Raw genomic sequence first — 10,935 nt, forward strand, 5'->3', positions numbered from 1 at the left:
AAAACATCTGTGGTACAGAAAGGCTGTTCAGTCAAGCCTTGTTTTGGTGCTAATTAGTCCAATTAGCCTTCCCCATCTCACACAGTTTTAAACAAAGACGAGCAGCAGCTCTAGTCAGCTTAACCAGCCCTGCAGTTTGATGTGCGGTAGCGCTGGAAAGCTGCAGAAGCCTCTAGTTACAGACACAGACAGACACAGGCTACTTTAAACAGTCTCAGGGCATCCTACACAGAATCAAACTGCATCCTGCCATGTCTTTTGAAATAGTCAGTGGATGTCCCTTCAGCAAGTTTCAGCATAGAAACGTGGTTTTGTGCAGCAGGAGTCAGACTGCAGTGAGAAGGTAAAATTCCCACAGTTGTAATATCATGATGCTGAAGGGCATGTTCCATATTGGTCCCATGCACTGTGTGATAACACATTTCATGAGGAGGTGTAAATGAACCAGTTAGATACAGTTGAACAGTAAACTACAAAGAAATTAGTTATTTGGAACATGAGAGGAATAATTAATCATTCCTCAACAACAGTCTCTTTACAGAGGCAATTTATCACTATGGATCAACCCCCATCTTCTCTCAGTTATTCTTCTTTTATAAACACAAATTATACAAATCACAGAGAGTGAACAAGAGAGAACATTTTAATTTTTCAAATATTTCCTCCTTGAGGCAGAGTGGCAGTAATAATTCACAAGTCTCTGCTGCAGAAAACAGCATTTCTATAGTGGTTTCATTGAATCCTTATGGCTGTGTCCCAAGAGGAAATGATACATTCAGATGTTTTTATTTTCTTTCTGTACACTTGTAGAGGGAGTCTGAGGGTCCCTATAAAAAGTACAACACTGTATTTACAAGTGCCTCTCCACACCCGCTGGTGAGATAAAGATGAATTTAAAACCATCTGTTCAATTGTGTTTCTTCTGTTCTTTCTTTCTGTTTTAATTATGGAAACATTGAGTGTTTGAGTTTAAAGCCACTCTGTGTAGACACAAAGCAAATGCTAATGTTGCTCTGTATCTGCTGGATGTGTAAACAGTTTGCTAAGAACTTATAGCTTAACAGCCATATCACCTTAAAAGGTGATAATAGGGTTGTAAGGCTGTACGATATGCCGATATCCCAGACGGGAGTCGTAGGACACTGCAAGGGCAATGCCCTCAACAAGTGAGTGACCAGGGGCAGGCGTGAACACCTATATGAGGTAATGAGACGTGCGTCTTGATGCCAGTCATTCTGATGAGCCTCAAGGCTCTGGAATAACCTGCCCTGGCACATTCGTTCTGCAGGATCTTTTGAAGTTTTTAAATCCTCCTTAAAAACACACTTTTTCTCCCTGGCTTTTAATCAAGTTTAAGTGGACATCTTGCAAAAACAAAATTTTATTTACATTTTTAATTTATTTTATTATATTTTTAATTTATTTTATTCTATTGTTGCACTGTGTTTATATATTTTAGTTTTTTAGTTTTTACCGTATTTCCTGCAACTGTGAGTACAGCACTTTGGTCAATCCCGGTTGTTTTAAATGTGCTCTATAAATAAAGTTTGACTTGACTTGACTTGACGAGTTTCCACTCTGCAACATCAGGACCACCTGAGCAGGTATTCACCACCACACGCCCTCAGTCAACACACTGCACCCTGACCGCTTCAGTCTGTGTTAATCTGGTGTTTCAGTGTATCCACCTATTGTTATTTCTGAATAACAAACAGAAGACAAGCTGTATGACAAGGGTTGGTTGTATTTAAGGCAATTTGAGGTCTAAAAATACAGCTACAAGAGTCTATGGTAGGCTTGTCAAAAGTATCGATACTCAAAAAAGTATCGATACTAAAACGTTTTATCCGGATCCAATACTCATTTTCAAAAGTATCGATCCAACAACTTATTAATCAGCTAAACCATACAACCTCAAAATATTGTTCTAATTGTTATTGTTTATTGTATTTATTTATTTTTTGCACTAACTCAGACCTGAAGCTTGTTATCATAGTTGCAGTTTCTTTTTGCACAACTGTTTTTTTATTATAAATATTTAACCTGTGGTTCTGTTAATTTTCACATGTTGCATTTTTCTTGTTAACAAAAATATTTCTGTTCATTTTTGGGGTCTTTGTTTTTATCCTTGTGGTATCGAAAATGTTATCAAGAATCGAATATTTTCCCGAGTATCGGTATCGAGTTGGAAATTTTAGTATCGTGACAACCCTAGTCTATGGTGCATTTTAATGTTGACAGTTGCCGATTAATGATCCGTGATCAACTGAAATTTCAGTTATCGGCGAGCTTGCAAGGTGTACCCAATAAAGTGGTTGTGTGGTCTTCTGCTGCTGTAGCCAATCTGCTTTAAGATTGGACATGTGATGATCTTCTGCATACTTTGGTTGTAACGAGTGGATATTTAGATTACTGTTGCAGTTCTATCACCACCAGTCTGGCAATTCTCCTCTGATCTCTGGCATCAACAAGACATTTTGGCCCAGAGAACTTCTGCTCACTGGATACCTTCTCTTTTTCGGACTATTGTCTGTAAACCCTAGAGATGGTTGTTAGATCAGCAGTTTCTGAAATACAGTACTCAGACCAGCCCGCCTGGCACCAACAATCACGCCATGTTCAAAATCACTGAAATCACCTTTCTTCTCTATTCTGACGCTCGGTTTGAACTTCAGCAGGCCGTCTTCACCATGTCGACATTCCTAAATGCATTGAGTTGTTGCCATGTGACTGGTCGTTTAGATATTTTCATGAACAAGAAGTTCAGCAGGTGTACATAATAAAGTGGCCGGTGAGAGAGTGAATAGCGAGTCTACAACTGGTCTATATTAATTAATTTATTTATTTATTCCCTTTAATTTGACTTAAAAGCGCTATGTTCATTTTGCACTAAAGTTACTTAGAAATGAAAACATTTTCTGTAATTTTCGTTTTTCAAGTATTCAATTCAAGAGTATCCAAAAATGGGCTTTACCATGTTGTAATTTCATATAAACTATTGAATTTCCAGAAAATATATTATATCATGATATAAATTGTTATGGAGATATGAATTAACCAATATCGTGATGGAAGATTTTGGCCATATCAACCAGCCTGAGGGCATTATATGTAAAGGTTTTGTTCAAAGTTTGTTTCCACTATGTCCAAATGGCCAAGAAAATTGGTTATTTCTGGATTAGGTAAGTACTTAATGGCATCTACAGAATGTATGAGGCTGTGGATAGGGAGCCAGCAGAAGTTCAGGTCTTCATGCTCTCACAGTCCTCCATTGAGTCTCCAATAGCCACACAGCTCACATGGTAAAGAGATTATTAAATGGATTTAACAACCCATGTACTGGTTGCAGTGGTACCAAATGCCTTTTTCTGCCTCATACTGTAAATGTGATTCATGTTCGCTGTTGGCTAACTGACACACGGGCTACAGTAGCTGCTGAGAAATTAACATCCCTCTGCCTTCTCTCACATGGTTTATAATTGCAGAGCAAACCTCTCAGAGGAGCGCCACAGAAATCGAACCATAGCGACCTTCTGCCAGTGATCAAAGCATACCCCAACCAGTGCCCCCCCCCTTCCCCGACACACATACACACACACACACACACACACACACACACACACATACACACACTCACACCACCTCAACCACGACCCAAGAGAGAGCGGGAAAGAGAGAGGGAGAGAGGGAGAGCATGCACACAAACCATCTCACGTCTCAGCAAGAGCTACCTGCTTTACATATGAAACACACCTTTCTCCCTTTAATTCCCATGAAATCGTGCAGGAAGCGGTTGTTGCAAAGGGGGAAGGAAGTGATGTGGAACGGCTAGAGGGGCCATTACAGAGAATCCCTCATTACACCCTGGTCACAGCTTTGGAGTATTACCCCTGTGAAAACACACTCTCAACCCTGGGTGGATAAGTCAAAGAGAGTAGATTGTCTCATCTTCTTTCTTCCCTTTGTTCCTTGTCTCTAGACAGGTACGGCAGGGTTAATCTTGTCAACATACGCATGTTTAGCTCACTGTAGAACCAACAGGCAGGCTGGTTTAGATCTCTTAAAGCTGTAAGTGAGTCTAAAGAATTGTTATATTCCAGTCTTTGATTGAAATGTAGATGGATCTTCACAACACATTTTGGTCTGTGATCAATCAATCAATTTATCTTCGCATCTGCTTTTATAGGGGTTGCTCATTTGCAGCTACAGTGTCTTAACCACTGAGGAGGACTATGAAGCCTGATGAGGAAAAAAAGGAGACTTCCTTAAGGCATCTTCATGCATTGCAGAGTAATAGGAGTTGTTTGGCAAGACATCAGAGGGAAAAACATCCTGACTCATCCATCAGATACATGTGGATCCATTAAGCCAAGTTTCTCCAGTCATTAGCAGATGCAGTTTGCAGCAGAGGAAGTTTGCGGGAATATACTGAGAAATGTGAAAAACCTCGGATTATAAAATAGACCAGCAACACAACAAGAAAACAGCTACCACACTTAGGAATAACTCATTCCAGCCATGGCTCTATTGTTGGCAATGTAGGTCCATTATTCGGTCAACAATTAAGTCAAGACCAAAATGTCTCAACAACTATTGGATGGATTGTGATTCTTTTTTTTTTACAGTCCTCACAATTTTGTTGCGCCACCATGAGCTTCTTTTTGCTGGTTTTGAGTAAAACTTCAACAGCTATTGGATGGATTGCCATGACATTTGGTGCCCAGATACCAAGCAGCTGTGGCAGATAATTGTGTGTGTTGGAGCAAAGGGAGAGCTAAACACTTTGACTTGAAAAACAAATTACTACACATGAATAATTCATCATAAGTGTTTTTGACTATAAAGTTTACTGCCATATAATAAGGTTCCAGTAAATTTCTTTTAAAGTCCATTTGATCAAACTAGGGTTAAATGCATGCACTTTCTTCTGTAAGCAGTATAGCTCAATGTGACTGTAGACAGCACTACAACGACACAACACTATGTAGCCATGCACAGTTACAGAAATCACTTTTTTATAGTCGGAAGCCAAACAAAATATTTTCAAATTCCTCACAGAACATCAAAAGATACTAGGCTCAAAACATGAATTTTATGAGCTACAAAAATGTGAACCACTTCACTAGACAGCCATCACTTCCAACAAAATGACACCACTGACGACAATACACACAGGACTGAGCTGAACTATTTAGCCTAACTACAAAAGTCAAACTGCACAAACCGTCCAGTGGCTTTTCATTACAAGTGGACCAAAAGGAAATATGATATTGTCACACTGTTAAAATAATTGCCTAAGTCATTTTTTGTCAAAATTGTTTTTTTGCCTAAATCATCTCCTCATGACGCCAGCCAACAATGGTAAAATCACCTACATCTTCCTTTACCCCTTTAAGATAATGGCATATGGCAAGTGTGTGACTTAAGTAGATTTATTATGCCTAAGTCAAAATAAAATGTGACTTAGGCAATGTTTTGAACATGCCTTTGTGACTTAAGCAAGATATGGTAACACTTTATTTTGAAGGTGTCTACATAAGAGTCACATGAGCGTGTCATAAACATGACCAAGACAAGGGATGTGTCATGAACATTAATGACACTTTGAAGTAACATTAATGCTCATGATACTTGTCATGTCATGTTTCTGACAGGCTTGTGTGACTCTTATGTAGACACCTTCAAAATAAAGTGTTACCATATCTTGCTTAAGTCACAAAGGCATGTTCAAAACATTGCCTAAGCCATTTATTTCCCTTAAGTGACATCATTTACACACAGTGTTATTACTATGCCAATAGCCATCCTTTGTTACATCCTTTTTGAGTGAAATGATCAATTAATGTCATATGTTACACTTTTGGTTAAGTTTTTTTTTTTGTTTCCTGCTAAACTTTATAAAATGAGTTAGGTGATTATTTGAACAGGGTTACGATATATAAGCTGTCACACACATTGATGATAACAGTCCAGAACATCCGTAACTGGCATTTCAAAGAAATATGTGCTTACCGGTCACAGAAACTTTGTTCGCCTTCAGTTGATGTGACAAATAATATCCAAGAGATCCACAACAGCTTGAGGAAATCCATTAAAGCGTCTTCATATGATGCTAATAACACAAGTACATCCCGTGTGGCGTTGACAGTAATCCCGTTCTGTTTCTTTCAATATGGCGCTTCGTCAGGTGAAGTTCAGTAGACAGGTTATCGTCACTAACACTTTTCTTCATCAGTTAACTTCCACTTTCGCTTATATCAATAACGTATCAAGTCGCAAAAACGTGTTAACATCTGTGCTAACGTGTAGCCTAGCAACCAACTTCATTCACACTTGAACCAAACGTCTCTCTTTGACACGTGAGCTTTCACCAGCCAATCAGAGGACGGGTCAACTGAGGTCGATTCTGTACGAAATTTCAAAAAAAAAATTACACTTTTAGATTGATTATTATTGTCAGAGCCCTTCAAAAAATATGTATTTACCAATTTAAACAAAAATAAAAATCTAACTATATTTATTTATTTATTTATTTATTTATTACAACCTGTCCAGGGTGTACCCTGCCTCTTGCCCAATGTCAGCCGGGATAGGCTCTAGGCTGCGAACCGAGTGTGGATAAGCAGAAAAGGACAATGAATGAATTTTATTTTATTCGATTAATTTTTTTACTGAGCAGCACACAGGTTTTTTCGTCAGAGCTCAGGCGCCTCCTGCTGAATTCGATGGAAATACCATACTAATGTTTCATCAGGATGAATTACAATCAGGGGTTGAACAGTTTGAGAAGATGGTCAAGGTTTTGACATTGAATCGGATAATTAGGGTCAGGATCGCCCATTAATCAACTGAATGGGTGAACAGTAGATTGACAGTAACCTCGTCCGAAAAGTGAAGCAATTAGAAGTGACCTAAACCTGCAGCAACCGGGTAACTGGGCAACCCCACTGATGGAGTCTGGTTGTATAGAAGTTGATGACAAAATGACCCTACTCCTCACTTGATTTCTAATCTCAGGAAACATTTTTATAATGAGTTTATGGTCTCAATCGCTGGTTTCAAGTCTTCTTCAATACAGCATGATGTTCATTTAGTAAATTTTGGTCCTGTTTAGAGTAATATAAATGATAAAGCAGTGTGCTTTAGGGGATGGCTTGTGATTGATATGTTGCTTCAGGTTGGCAGACTGTGTTACTTCTCTAGCTCCACAATCTCAACCAAATGTGTTCACTTTTGGCTCTAAAGAAACAAGATGATGGTGGCCAAAATGCAAATTTGAGGCTTTATTATGGTAGTCCAAAAATCCATTGTTTTTTACAGTCTATGATTGTAATAGTTTCCAAGGCTACAGCACCATCAGCAAGTCAAATTTTGAGTCTCTTTAAACTCTTAGGCTATATCTGGGACACCCTTGATGGAACATATCAATCTGATTCATAATAAAATTTTATCAAATATGAGTATACAGTAATAAAATAGTAAAATTATATTAAAAATTGATGTTTTAATGTGAGGTATTTCAAGGTAAAATGTAATATTTCTTGTTTCATTGGGTGGTCCTTTTGCCTTACGGTGACTGGAGTTAAATTATTAATCTTTTTATTTACAGCGACATCATTGTTCTCCTCACATTACAATAATGTGTCATTATGAAGATTAACCATCAAGCCGTGTGGATGTTAGTGCGGCTTCATGGATATTTAAGCAGCATATTGGTGCAAATGAATATTTAATTTTACTTTATGATCATCAATATTTGATAAGACATCATTTGGGACAGTTTCTTGAATGAATTCTATCAGTTTTCAGTGGTTCTTTTCCATGCAGCAAGTCACTTGTTAATCCTTTCAATGTGCCATATCACAGCAATTAAAAATAAACAAAGAGGAACCAAATAGAAAATCTATTAAGACTTTAATTTTCTTAATGCTTTTAAATACATTTTTGGACAGTGTTTGATATTTTTGCATGAATAAGTTACATAATAAATAAAAGCAAACACATTTTATTTTCTCTCACATTTTCACAATAAGGCATTAATAGCAGCAGAAGTGGCCAACAGAGTCTCACTAACCTGCAACACCCGAGTGTTTCCAGTTGACTCCTGTCCTGACCAGCTTCAAATCCAGATCAGGACAGTTTCAACCCCAGCTTAAAAAACATTTATTAAACCTGGGATTAAGTCAAACCTGCAAAACTGTCTCAGGGATGTTCCAGTAAACTCTGCACCAGTGTTTGGAAATTAAATAAGAAACAAGGAAAACACTGGTGTCGGCCCTAAAGCACTGGAAGTCACAGGAGGTAGCATCTTACTCTCCTGCCAATCAATTTTCTTTTCTCTTTTTTTTTTATTCATGCAGTAGGCAATGTTTATTGATCGCTATGATTATCATAGCCATCCATCCACATTCAACTGCATTTTTCATAGTCTCTGTAGTGAAAGCTGTACAATAATTGCTTCAACATAAAGCTGTGTGTTGAAGATTTGCAAATATCATCTTCCAATAATTTACCGAGGATGTCTTGCTTAGTAAGACACCGGTTTATCATCAGAACAAGGAACTTGCCGGCAGCAACACTGAAACGTTTGCATACAAAAAAAACATGATGACCTCAGATCTGCCTCTTTATGTGCCCTTTACACAAATCATATTGCACTCAGCACTTAACCTTTATTTCAACACAATACTCTGAAGACTGTGGAGGGGACAAGTTATTTTTCTTTTTTTTTCCTTCAAAATAATAGCTCTTACAGAAGGACGTCCAGTAAGTTATCAAAGAATACAAATGTTTAAGATATGAACGAGCCAATCAGGGCTCTCCAACATGATTGATGAGACAAGCAGCCAATTAAGGGCAGAGTATAAGTTAATGTAGATGAGATCTTGTATCTAAATTACATTAATCTGGTACGGCGGAGGTTAATGGTAGCTAACCTCTGTCTGATTTTTCTTTCCATTAATGTCATTATGTTAAGTGGGGTTGAGAATGGACATAACTCACTGAAAGTGTATTATGCAAACAAATAATGTGCCCATTTCTGCATGACCAGTAAATCATGCAGAATATAAAAGCAAGATCTCTGTCACCATTAAGAAAATGTGTAGTGTTTACTGTATCAGATTCAACTGACAAGCCCACCTCTGGTCATGTTACATATTCTCCAAACACATTATTTTGTGCTAATTCTACAGTGCATTTACTCTTAATATAAATGGTCGTTTCGTATATTAAAATGTACAGCAAAGATTTAACAATGTCAAATACGTGTGGAATTAATTTACACTAAGTGAACAGGTGTGGTCTTGAGGTTGGGTTATAAATTGTGCTAAATCTGGCTTTGCTAGTAGCAGGGTAAGCACCGTGCAGCCGGCCAGACACTGTTGGGGGTTAATCAGGGAACAAAATGACCACCTGTTTTTGCAAAGCGATGAGGAAACTCTCAGTTGTCTGATTGGAGCATTTGTATGGGGACTATTTTTGGGGTGGTTGCCTGATTGCTCTCCTGGAGAACAGTGACTTGAACAAGGTAATGTGGCTGTACTGATGATTACACTGGATAACTACACTGGAGTTATTGCCCGCTGGCAATGAGTCTACAATGAAATGTCTGGTCTGAAATGTGGACACAGAAATCTACAGCTTTGTTTCTGTGTCTTTCACTCGTATCGTCTCACAGTTCAGTCATACCACACACACTTAATCGAACAAATAACTACAAGTGCATTTGGCATTAATGCTAATAAATGTACATGGAAGCAGTTTGGTGTTGACACATACAAAACAGAAGCAGCCTTGTGTGCTCAGTCACACATAGTCGGACATATTGAACACACACATACTTAACACACAAGCTTTCCCACGTACACACGGGCACGCACGCACGAGCATGCACACACACTGCTTGTTTGCAGCTTCTGCCAGCTTTCTCCCTCTGCATGCCGACTGTGTGTCTGGCACCGGGGTTAAGGTCTGGAGCCACACACAAGCTGTGTGCTCTGTCTGGCTTTTACACACTCTAAATGGGCTTTATGAATGGCTAGGACTCAATGACTGAGTCAACACCAGGGGCCACACTCGACCCAATCCGACAACGGGTTTTGGAGATAAGTCAGAAACAACATTCTCCCAGTGCAGCCAGGAAGCATGTTTAAATTAATATGCAACCAGGTTTTCTTTTGTTTTGCACTGCAAACATTGTGCTGTGGAGTGTGTCAATCCACAGATGTGTTGCTTGTTTGCCATTTCTGGCTGAGCCCAAGTGCTTTTAAACAGCGCTCTGCAGTGTCTATGTGTGTGCATGTGTTTGTGCTCTTGCGCCCCATCAAAGCCATGTTTAATCTGTTCGCTGCAATGAATCCAGCTCTCGACATTGCGTGGAGCCAGTGACTCTGACAGCCTTTCAATGATGGATGGATGGACGGGTGGAGGCCGCTATTCACAATCTTGTGCCCTCAGTCGGATGCATGTTCGCCCCATTCATGACCAACACAAAAACGCTCGACTACTTTACAAACAAACAGACATTCACACACACAAAGCCTCACCACTGCTCTATCATTAGATCCAACACCCGACTGACATTCAGATCTGAATCCAGACTGAAGTCTGATTCAACAAAAGGAGCTGTCGGCGGAGTAAGAGGGCGAAGGCCAGACGTCAGTGTTTCGAGCCAGTCAACAGCGTCAAACGATGACGGAGCCCGTCGTTTCCGTGACTTCCCAGTGGACGGCAGAGGGGAGGTACAGATGGGGGGTGGGGGAGGAGCTGGGATCACCTGGCTGGGGTTTATGACAGCCGGAGATGGCGGGAGTTCCAGCAAGAGAGAGGAGCAAAGAGGGGAGGGCAAGAAGCTGTCGTCCTTGTGCTGTTGGGAGGCCTGGGACTGGTCTGGTTGAGGAGGAGGAGGAGGAGGAGGAGGTGAAGGACCGGGGA

This window comes from Centropristis striata, chromosome 8 (genome assembly GCF_030273125.1).
Source record: "Centropristis striata isolate RG_2023a ecotype Rhode Island chromosome 8, C.striata_1.0, whole genome shotgun sequence".
NCBI classification, from domain to species: domain Eukaryota; kingdom Metazoa; phylum Chordata; class Actinopteri; order Perciformes; family Serranidae; genus Centropristis; species Centropristis striata.